Below are 12,417 nucleotides of genomic sequence, written 5' to 3' on the forward strand. Positions count from 1 at the left end.
ATAATTGATTTAAGCCTAATGCACTATTTTCTTGGAATTGAAATAACTCAAGAAGAAGAATGGACATTCATCTCACAAAAGAAGTATACAGAAACTCTTTTGAAGAAATTCAAAATGAAGGGGTGCAAAACAATCTCCACTCCACGAGACAACACTAAAGCATTCAAAAAGGAAGATGGCTCACCAAAGGCAAATGAATCACAATTTCGAAGTATGATTGATAGTCTTCTCCATTTAACTGTTACAAGAACAGACATCATGTATGCAATTAGTCTACTATCAAGATTCATGTAGAACCCAAGTCAAGCCCACCATGGAGCAGCTAAAAGAATACTAAGGTATTTGCAAGGTACAAAGAGCTATGGAATTTGGTATAGAGTCACACATGACTCTAAGCTCATTGGCTACATAGACAATGACTGGGCAAATTCGGTACATGACATGAAAAGTACATCTGGTTATGCCTTCACACTTGGATCAAGAATATTTTCTTGGGCTTCAAAGAAACAAGCAACTGTTGCCCAATCATCAGCTGAAGCAGAATATATTGCAGCAGCAATAACAACTAGTCGGGCTATATGGCTCAAAAGGACATTTGATGACATGGGAGAACCACAAGTTGGTGCTATTGAAATCTACTGCGATAACAAATCTGCTATTGCAATGGCAAAGAATCTCATATTTCACAGCAGAACCAAACATATTGGCATCAAATATCACTTTATCAGCGAAGCAGAAGGAAACAATGAAATAGAGCTCAGACATTGCAAAACTGAAGAACAGTTAGCTGACATATTCACAAAGGCTCTACCAAAAGGCAAATTCGAATTGTTACGAGACATGATTGGAGTTGCTGAAATGTGCACCAAGGAGGAGTATTAAATGCTGCTACACATTTTCATGAACATTAATTCAGTGTTCTCAAGTCATCCTTGAAAAACAAAGATGTTAATGTAAGTCAAGTCCTCTTCCAATGTAAAGCTACTTTCCTATGTAAGTCGAGTCTTCTTCCAATGTTCGTTTCTTTCCAATATGTGTCGTTACATCTCCCAAGATTAGTTAGTTCCCAAGTCAGCCGATTCTACTTCCAAGGTGAGTTAATATCAGTCGGTTCACCTTCAATCGACTCCAGCTATTATAAATAGCTCCCTCCTATATTAGTTTGGATATCTGAGAGAAACAATACAATACATCTACAGAGTTCTTCTCTCGATCTACTAAGTTCATTTCTCTCTTCTCTATCTTATATTTTACTGTTTTTTTTTTTTTCTATTACTATCATCCGCAAACCATCAACTATATATCTTCCGGTGATAAAATCGCAGATGTACTCACCGAACCTTTGTCTTCCTCATGATTCAACTTTTCAGTCCAAGCTTCACATTGCCTTGTTTAACTTGAGGAGGCGTATTAGCACATGTGGTCGTGATAGACTAGGATAGGTGAATGAGAGCCCTTGTTTATCTTTGTTTAAACAAATGGATAAGGAGAGTTTTCTCATAGTTCTTGTTTATCATATCTTCTTTTTGTCCATATATTGGAGTTGTAAACAAACTCAAACGTATCATGTAATGTCTGTAAAAACAACCTCGATTGGACTAATTCATTATCACCGAACCACAGAATTCTTCTTCAATTATTATTTGTTCTTCCCACTCTTATTGTTTTAAATGCGCCCGAGCAGAGATGCGGTTCATGTACAGTGTCGAGTTTCTGTGGGCCCTCATCCCTATTCCCTACCATACTGTTCTCCTTCAATAATTCAACGACGGCAGGGAAAGGAAGAGTTCTTCTATACCACAGACGTCTCGAGTTCAAATGCAGCGAGGAACCGAAGCAACAGACGCAGAACCCTAGTATCAGTACGTATCACCCTAGAGTGTTTCGGTGAGCGCTTTGGAAAATAACAACGCTCTCTCTCTCTCTCTCTCTCAATCAGAAAACAACATCCACTGAAGTCCTGCGTGGACCTCTCCAGCGACAAAATTCATCCTTCCGAAATGAATGCAGCCACCCAATATGCTTAATAAACCTTCCAAAATGAATCCAGCCACCCAATCTGTTGCATGCTTTTTCCTTGTCAGATTGACTTTTTTTTTTCTCTTTTTATTTATCGTAAATAATCCATGCCTGTATTGCTTGGTGACATGTTTTCTTGAGACAAATAGACAAACTTTGTTGCCTGTTTGGTCTCGGTTCAGCAAAGAACAACAGTGGTTTTAAGCGGTCCCTGATTTTGATAAAGGGGCACCACACTACTTCGCAGGGAAAAAAAGGTAAAAACCCTTACCTCTTGGGTCTTGCAGAGTAACCAAACCAGAAATGATAAAAAATTATTCAACAATCAACACCCAGTACTTATATATCATTCAAAGAATTCAACAGATAGAATGGATTTGGCTATTCAGTCATGCAGATTTTGTATATCGAATATCTTGCAAGGATCCCATTTTAGCATCCAACCATGAGGCATGGACATCAGGCTTACAAACCCATTTTTGTGTTTGGTTGATAACAGAACCATCGATATATTAAGCAATATTCCTTTACCGATCGAAAGAAAGATATTGGGGATTTTATCTCTTTTTAGAAGTAGATATTTTCAGGTGCCAATTAAGATGAAACTAATTAACAAAAAAGGCTTCCGAAAATGCTGGTGAATCGCTTGAGAAAGTACTTTTTGTTAGCACAAAAAAGCTTCTCAATTTCAAGTTTCCCTTTGCCATAGATTGTTGTTTTTTAACAACACCCTAAGAAGTAAGAACAACACTTGCTATATATCTGTGCTACTTCTTTATTGTGCTTAATTAATTCGATAGCCAAAGCAAATAGTTTGTCCAAAGGAACCCTATTTTCTTTTTCCATTTTTCTTGTTAATTAAGGGCATTCAATTCTATGTTCAATATTGAAATAAAAAAAAATAGTTTTTTTTTTTGTTAGGAATTGCTACAATGTTTGAAGAAGGTTCAATGTTTTCATGCATTGAAACAAGCCAACAGGGCTGGCAACTGACTTGCTAACCGTGGATGAACTACCCCAGGATTGTATATATAACCCCTCTTTACCAAAAAAAATGTGCGAATCTAGCTATAAACTTATGCTAAAAAAATGGGAATAATATAATGTTAATTAATAAAATTTCCGCCTTATTATCTCTTTATTTTAATTAATAATTCCTCAAACTAGACTACTCTCTCAAGAACCAAAGAAGTGTAAATCAAACTGTCATCAACTTGAGAAAAGATGCACTTGGAGAAACTCAGAAAAGTGTGGAAAGCTTTTCAATCAACAAATGTCAGAAGAGATAGCGGTTAGGATTTTAAGTTTTGCCTCGTCGCCATCACCTCATGTCACATACATTAGGTTAATAGCTCCCTTCTATGTAGCCCCAAAACCAAAATAAGCCTCTTATTTTATTTGTGCCTTCTGTTTGAAATTTCCTTTTCATGTTTTGTCATCGAGGAAAAACAGTAGTCCAAACGAGGTAGTACAGGTAACAGGAAAAAGGGGTTTTTGTAGGTCTGAACAAGTTAAATAATTAATTAATTCCCTAAGGATAATCGTCTCATAAGTGCAAACAGCCTTAATAATAATCTGAAATTATTTGTTTTTCCTAATTTTGCTTTCCTTTTTTTTTTTTTTTGAATGAGTTAAATTGTTGAACCAGATGTTTGTTCATTTGTTCCATTCAACCCGTGACCAAAGTAGTTTTTATCCAGTCTGAGTCTGACAACATTGTTTCCAACATTCAACACTACTCCTCGTAGTGAAGTACTTCATGAGAGCACATGATCGTCATCTAAATGAAAGGCTTCTCATCATTAACGAGTTTGTTTGGTGGAGCCTCTTAATGAGAAGGTTAGTTTCTATGCATAAATAAATGTTTGAGCAGTACATTAATAATGTAAATACCCCAATAATTAAAAGAACTAATAGGCCAAATTTGTGTTTCACAGGAATCTTAAAGTCAGAATCTATGTACATATTTCAGTTTCTTGCTTCCTGCAGTAGTGAAAGGAAAAGGCTGAAGCTGTTATATATTAATTAGTGTGCTGTACATACAAAGAAAAATGGCTATTACATTTATATATATATATATATATGAAGCGCCTTCCTCTTGGGGGAACCGTAGTTGTTGGATCAACATACACCACAAGAATCCTCAATAAACTAATCAAATTCTTGCACACGATAGGGTAGGTGGTTAGACAATAAAGTGTTCAATGCTCCACTCCCGCCAAATCAGATATTTAATTCCTGTTTTAAAAAATCTTGAGATTTGAATGGCACGAGTTTTCAGGAATATAATACAATGAGCTAATGGCCCAAACACTTGCTACGAGCCATGCAACCATGCATATATGTTTACATTTTTTTTATGGAACCCACCGATGAGAGTTGAAAATTGAAACATTCGGGATGGGTTTTTTCTGAGAGATTAAATTAGGTTTGATTTGTGTTTAGAAAACACAGTTTATTAGAAGATCTTAGCTAATATAACATTTTGGGGGTTTGGCTTGAGCTAGCTGTTTTGATAAACTCATAGCCAGTCTAAAGTTTTGCACAACAAACTTATTTTCACGGCTAAAAAAGCGGATGAGGAGAGGACTAATTGCCACTAAGGCTATGTTTGTTTTTCGGTAAGTTATTTGTTCGGGTAAATGCAGTTATCTGAGTAAGTTTTATTGAGTCCGGATTTCCTGTTCACAGAAACTCTGCTCATGTTTATCACAGTCACACATGGAGAACACATCATCCTCTGCATAATATTATGCAAGGAGAAATGTTCCCAGTTCACAGGGGTAGTGTGTTGTGGGTAGACGTGGGCGAAAGATCTGGACTCAGTTTTTCTTAAGAAGCACTTATTGGGGTAAGTGCATTTATCCATGTTCTTCTATTTCTCATTTAAATAAGGCAATAACCATTTTAGCCCTAAAAATTCATTATTAAAAGGGATATTTTTGTCCCATTCAATTGTTGGCAACTTTTCTCCTCGGTGAAAAAGGTATTTATTCATCTAAGAAATGGGTATCATTTACTCGAGTAAGTAGTACCTAGGAAAATAAACTTTCCTTGTTCTCTATATAAATCTAAAAAAATAACATAGGATTCTTAGTTAAGAGTTTGGATGAGTGGGGGTGGGAGGAGAGTCAACTCGAATCCAGTGAACCCTTGAGTTCATGGGGAGCATGTACCCTCCAATAGGAGGCATGCACGTCGCCTTCATCAAAGAAGCCACTCCCGATAACATTTTCCTTCTGTTAAGCAGGTGAATCCGGTTCAACTGACGGTCAGAAAAGACAAAACAAACCAAAGACTTTCCTATAGTTTGCTTTGATTCATTCGAATTCCCCTTTTTGCCATTTATTTTCATTCGGGCCCTTGCCAAGAAGCCGCCAGCGATTTCACTGCACAACCAAGCTCCAACAGCGTGGAGTCAATCGGTGGCAAGAATCAACCAGTGGTAAGCATCTATTCTTCTCCTTCTTCCAATCTTCTTATTCTTCTTCGTTAATCTTCCTCTTCTTCTTCAAATCTACTCTCTTTTTTCCTCTAATCTCTCTCCTCTTCTTATATATGTTGAGGGCTATTTTTATATTTGTTTAGGTCTCCACTATGGTAATTCAGATTCATTTCACCTGATAGATCGATCTTCTTCCTAGACTTATCTTTTATTTTTTATTTGCAGGTATAAGCTAGGCGCTCCCATGGTTTCAGGCATTCCCATATGAAAAGGCTTGTAGCTTGTATTTCTCTTCTTTTCAGCTAATCTAAAATTTTTTGTTATTGATAAAAACAAATACAATGGGACAAATTGTATAGAAAGTTGCTTGTATCAACATATAATACAAAATACAAAATTATGCAGGAATTGGCGCTATTTTTATTTGATAGTAATGGTGTTTTTGTTGGACCTTGTGCATAATGCATGTTGCGGCCAAGGTCCTTTTTTCCAGAACCTCAACCTCTTCTCTCTAGTTTTCAGCTAGCTAGAAGGTGTTGCTTTAAAGCTTTATAGGGTAAATTTTGCGCTTGATAGAGATGTAAAATCGAATCAGGGTAAATTTTGCGCCTCGGTTCGATTTTGCAGTCATTTGGTAAATATGTAATTTTACATTAAAAATCGATGTAAAATTATATTTTACCGTTTAATTATATCGATAATCGATGTAATACATCAAAAATTCTGTCCTTGTCTCTTCCTCCAACGAGAACAAAGAGGCGGCGACAGCAATGATTGACCGTTGGCAACAGTAGCGGTTGCCAGGGCAAGAACCGATCTGCTAGGGTAAGATTGACCGTCGATGAGAACAGAGAGGCAGCGACTTCAGTGATTATCTGTTCATCATCTTCCTCCGACAGCAGTGGTTAATTGAAAATGGCGTTTTCCGACAAGTTTGACTTCCTTTCAACTCTGACTGTTGTTCTGTTTCTCCTTCCTGTACCAGCTTCCTCACACCTGGCGGCGAACCACAAACCAGTCCTTGAATGCCACGGTGGTCCTGTTCTCAACGGTGACCTGAAAATTGCCGCGATATGGTATGGCACCGTCGGCTATCCCAATCCTTCCTCAGTTTGGTTTAAGGAATTGAGTAACACCATGGACAGAGCACAAGTGCTCTGTTTCTTGGCTGACTGGCAAGGACTGCAATCTCTCGGTTGCAGTAGACTTTTACCTCAATGATTTATTAAATGAGAAGAGTGTTAAATCAGACAAATATCTGATTCCCATTTTACACTCTCATGAACCCATCGATGTAATAATCCTCGGTGTAAATTTAGATTTACACCACAAACAAACGAAGCCCAAGGAGATGAAAAGCTTCGATGCAGTTGTTGTTAATCATATAGAAAGACAGTTAAGTGGAGTGACACACTGTTTAGCTTCTCAGTCCTGTTTAAAAGGGGAATGATTGTTATCCTCCTCTTTCCTTATGAAGTTGTGTTCAAAACTTTGATGTACTGGCCGTTGTCTGTTCTAGTTTTAATGAATTATAACCTTATCTTTTACTCAAAAAAAAAAAAAGAAGATAAAATACAAAATTAACAAATACTTGTATTGGAAGCTTGAAGATTTCTATGTTGTATTGAACAAGAAAAATATTGAGAAGAGCACCCAGGAGAAGCAGTGCCTCTCATGAAGCCAAAGTTCTATTATGGGCCCTGGAAAGTATTAAGAAGGGATTTCCTTCCACTCAACCATTAAACCAGACCTGTTCCATTGGGATGTAACCATTGATTTTTTTTCGTCACTTTATCTCACATATGCAACAAGCTTTACTAGTACCAATTGAACAACAAATTTTGAGAAATGCCTTGGAATTGAAGCCATCAGGACATTACATTAGCGTGATAGCACCTATTGATCTTTCATTAGAATGAGAAGAAAGTCTTTTGATCTTTTATCTGCCAATAGAATGCTTAAAATTTGTATTGAATGGTTACAACAGATCAATCCTATTAGAGCTCTGGTTATCAGGTAATTATGACTGCGTGATGAAAGTTGGTGGTAGAGCTATTCATCTCTTTCCTTTGATAGGGGTTTTGGTGTCGGGGAATAAACCACCACCCGCGGCAAGATCAGAAACAATGCCATCGCTAAACACAGTCACAAGGTATTGTGACATTAGTAGCATGTTTGTCATATTCATATTGGCAGAACCTATTATCATATTCATATCGTCCAGTGAGGAAAAACACAACAACCAACCAGCGGCACCCCCTTCTCGCTCCGGTGGTGGCGATGAGTCCTCTTCGAATGAAAATAGAAGGGTTGAGGGGAAAGAGACGAGAGTTTGAAAATGGAGAGAGAGACAGAGGTGGAGGGGGAGGTCTTAAAAGATACAGAGTGGGGGCTCAACGTACAAGGGTAATATTGGGTTTTAAAATTTTGTATAGGTCACATGTGCATAGATTGTGATGGAGCATTAACATTAACAATTGGGGTAGAGTTAGTTAATTTGCAGTTTCTTAAAAGCATACTTAATCAATTAGCTAAACCATAAGAACAATTTAAAAAATTTGACGTTTCTTAAAAGCAAATATTAAGAACATCTCTCCATACAAGTGCAGAAATATTCGTAATGTATGATTAGATGTTATATTCTTAGAGTGTTCATATACTTTTGTGAGTTCAAATACTTTTTTTTTTTGATAGCAAGATTTGTGCTCCATTTGTGCAATGTTTATGAAAACAAAAAAGGGGCTCTATTGATTCTTCCACTTTACTTGAAAGTGGGGAATATATGGATGGGATTTGAAGCAATAGAGATGATCGTGCGTTTAATGTATGACTCCTGATATTCATGATGGATTTCAAACTGTTAACAGTGACAATAAGAAAAGCTTTGCTCCATGTCCCAAATCAGAAAAGTAAACTTATTTGAAAGAAAAGTTGGAGAGACTAGAGAGGGTGGTTGGGTTAAAACCGCAGTTTTCCTTCACTCATCTTCAAATCTCTTTCTCTCATTTCTGCATTGATTTACCATTTAGGGAGCATTCCTTTTTTGGATTTTGAGAGGAAAAAATTTGGTGAATAGGATTTTTGTTTATATTGATTAAAATTTTATATTCATTTTTTTTAGATTTATGTGAAAATCAGGGAAGAAAATTTTATTTTTCTGAGTATCATTTACACATATGTGATAATTAACTTTTATGTTATGAAAAAATTATCAACACTTAAATGAAACAAAAATATATTTTTTAATAATAAAATTTTAATGATTAAAATAATTATTATTTTATTTAACCGAAAAACAAAAGAATATGAATAAATACAGTTATCCGAATAAATATTTCTTTTACCGGAATAAATGAGTTTACTCAAATAAATAATTTATCGAAAAACAAACAGGGACTTAAAATCGGTTGGATCGATCTATAAGCTGATTTCTTATTTCTCCTTGCAGCGTTGTACTGAACTAAGATTCTTCTCTACCTTACAAGCAAAGCCTTTGGTTGGAGGCGAAATCCTTTTGGGTAATTAGTCCAATAAGTGGGACCCAGTAAAAGGTGGCCATGCATATGCATGTGCGCCACTTATAAAGCGCAAATAGGAAATTGGAAGGTCCTGACTCTGACTCTTGATTCCTGACAAGTACTCTCTCTTTCTCTCTCCTAAATTTAACTTCACTGTCAAACAGTAACTGTAAAAGTCTATAACTGTATATGGAACAGATAAAAATCCAAGGTGCCAGCAAGTTCAAGCTATATCGTAGAACTCAGAACTCAGAGCCACACGACGTCGAACACCTTTTGACACTCGGTGTAATATTTATTCCAGCTGTTGAGTTGGTGTTGATTTGATTCAAAGTTGGGTTCTTTCCTCTTTGCGAGCAGCCTTCACTCGCTGCATCATGAGCAGAAATATTATTCTTCAAGTAAGCTATTTTTTGCCTTGTAAAAGAAGCATAGAAGGCTGTAGACGGGAGTGAACGTGACAGGCACCATTAAGCTCCGTCATGATGACGATGATACTTATCTTTTTTTTTTGTTAATATATAAATAAGCAAAATCAAAAGAGAGAGAGAGAGAGAGAGGGAGGGAGACAAATATCGTAGGATTTGATCCTCAAGTCAGTCGGTCGCCTTCAATTTTTTGATCTGAAATAAGTCTGTCAGAGGAATTGGGAACAAATCAAATAAGTTGTTCCAAAATAATTAAGGATGAAATCAGACTTCACCCCTGAAGCCGCAGAGAAGTAAGTTTCCTCTTTTAGGGTCTCAAGTGTGGTGTCAGTGGAGTCTCTCTGTTGGCTTACACCAAGCTAGCTAGGATCCTATACTAAAACGCGGATTGATTAATGATGAATGATGAATGATGAATGGATGGAGCTCTCAACTATGCTACATAACATACATAGACAACTCGCTTTTGGTTTTGGGGTATCTGGAATTCCAGTTCCACCATAGACGACCCGTCCAGCCTTGCAAACTTTTACCTAACCAACACAGTTTTCAGGAATTTTCCAAGAAGGCTAGGCTGGCCCCTCTGCCCTGTCTGGCTTATTAATACAGAATGGGGCCTACACCTCTTAATTAAATTTGTATTTAAGGAGTAAATTACATATCAAACACTCAATAATAATAGCGCCTGGTCTCTTTTTATATGGAGGAGTCCACTTTCCTCTGTCGAGAGAGAGAGAGAATGGCGTCTACTGCGACTGGAGTAGGCATCCAAAGGGATCGCATTGATCCCGACTTTGAGCCGAAGCAACGTTAGGTTTTGATGAATCTGGATCATGCAATCCCTTTAGAATCCTACTCTAGTTGCTCCTGACTTCGGATACGGTGGATACTCTCTTATCCTGCGCCCACATTTATTATGATCCATAACAACACGGCCATCAACGGCAAAGCTCATCGGAATATCATCCGATCGAGGACGGTTTCGCCAGGCCAGCTTAGATCACAAGTACTTGCTCGTTTTCCTTTACCTTGCATATTTTGTTGCTTCGCATTACACTTTCGCGCGGTCTTTCCCTCCACTCCCCCCTTTTTGTAGATTTTTTTTGGTTCATTATCTTCATTGCTATCATCAACAAAAATATTTATTTTCTTCTTCTCCCTCCTCCTCCAACTCCGACTCTGAGAATAATGATCTTTACAATATCCACTCCACTTGCTAGTATGTAAATTTGCTTGGATCGATCTGCATGTTTTGTTATGTTAATCTGACAGAACAAAATGGACTTTTGGCTGGGATTTTCGGATAAACTGCTTATGCCAAGTTTAAAAATTATTCCTACGTTTTGCTTATGCGTGGAAGTTTGGATCAGACTCGTGACCCCAGATGAAGACACATGGGTCCTAATCTCTAGGGCACAACGAAACTCAACCACAGAAGAGGGAGGTAGGTGTAAACAAACTTCAAACTACAGTACACACGCAGAGAGAGAGAGAGAGAGAGAGAGAGAGAGAGAGACTGGTCGTTTCCTTTTTTTGCTTCATGGGGCTACACTCATAGAGACTGTTGTTAACTTGTTATTGTACCCTCACCTCTCTCTCTCTCTCTCGTATGTATTTTATTTCTACTTTTATTTTTATTGGCCTTGCGGCCCTTGCCCGATACATTAGAGTTTTATTTAGATTTTTGGTTTTCCTTTCGTAAGTTGTCGGTTAGGAACTTGAGGAAATTTGCAGTTCTGTCTTCTATTTTTCCCTCTTATGATCTTATCCATTCCATTTGTAGATAGGCGCATAGATTTTCACATTGAGATTGATGAAAGCAATTAAAAACACTCGTATGACGATTTTGATTCACATGTTTGGCGTACTTGTTAAGATGGAAAAGAAATGATAAAGGATTAATTCCCCCCCTTTTATATCCAGATGCAGTATTCTTTCGGGTATCTCATAGACAGTTAACCTTACGAATGGACCATATTAAGCTCCAGCCATGTGGCAAGTTTCAGCCATTCATTCAGAACGTATAAGCACCATACTCGAGCCCAGAATCGGTTTTTTTTTATGGATTCTGGAACGTTGATTTGGAATCTTAACACTATCCATGCCTGAAGGAAACTCATCTAGCTTTTGCCAAGTTGGTGGCGTATATGGTTCAGTCTTCCCTTGGTCTGGCCCAAAGAAAGGAAAAAGTAAAATGACAAAACTGGATTGAGATAACCGTCCCAGAATAAAGGTTTACTATTTACATGAAGCAGATGGAATAAAGGTTTACTGTTTGCATGAGGTAGATGGAATAAAGGTTTACTGTTTACATGGACGATGATGGCAAGTGGCAATAGCATCATGATACATCAATAACTAATGTAATGAGAGGTAGAGCTAGAGCTACAAAAATGCAAAAAGCCATTTTCCAATGTAACAGTGAGTGGCTTTTATTTATCTGACAAGTTGTTAGCTGTAAGTTTCAAATCATTACACATCTTTCAATCAATTTGCTTCCGCTTTTCACATTGAAAAAGAGAAAGCAGAAACAAATCTTCACCCCATGCAATCAATTTGCCTGGTTAAGCTATTCTCCTCTCGCACAGTTCAATTGGACTTGGACTATCGCGTATGAAACAATACAACAGCCCTCGACTTCCCACCCTCTCTCAAGTCTCACCCTTCGCTTTGCCCGAGAAGAGAGGATAGTGAGTTAATTTCTTTTTTGATAATCGGATAGAGAGAGTTGGGAGTTGGGACAACTCAACAGAGACTCGTTTTCTGAAACCAAAGGAATAATAGATCACCTCGATACTCGATATATCTCACCAAACAGTTCTTTTAAAGGTAATGGAATTTTGTGATGATATCAAAACTTAATTCTCACCATCCTATTCCACCTCTCTGCCTCTCACATTCACCTCATTGTTGAGCAGAAGATTGATAATTAATATAGGTAGATTGATTTTGTTGAGAAATGGCAGAGTTTCGTGTTGATCTAGTATATGTTTGGCATCCATGATGC

General features: G+C 37.4%; 1 long non-coding RNA gene across 1 annotated transcript; it reads left to right on the forward strand.

The window, feature by feature from the left end:
* Positions 1–10,135: 10,135 nt before the first annotated feature.
* On the forward strand, positions 10,136–11,169 carry LOC148868843 (uncharacterized). The gene is made up of 2 exons (XR_016108032.1): positions 10,136–10,416; positions 10,683–11,169. It is a non-coding gene; the product is annotated as an uncharacterized LOC148868843 (long non-coding RNA).
* Positions 11,170–12,417: the final 1,248 nt, after the last annotated feature.

Source organism: Nelumbo lutea, chromosome 2 (genome assembly GCF_056320005.1).
Source record: "Nelumbo lutea isolate HS-2025 chromosome 2, American lotus-T2T, whole genome shotgun sequence".
NCBI lineage: Eukaryota > Viridiplantae > Streptophyta > Magnoliopsida > Proteales > Nelumbonaceae > Nelumbo > Nelumbo lutea.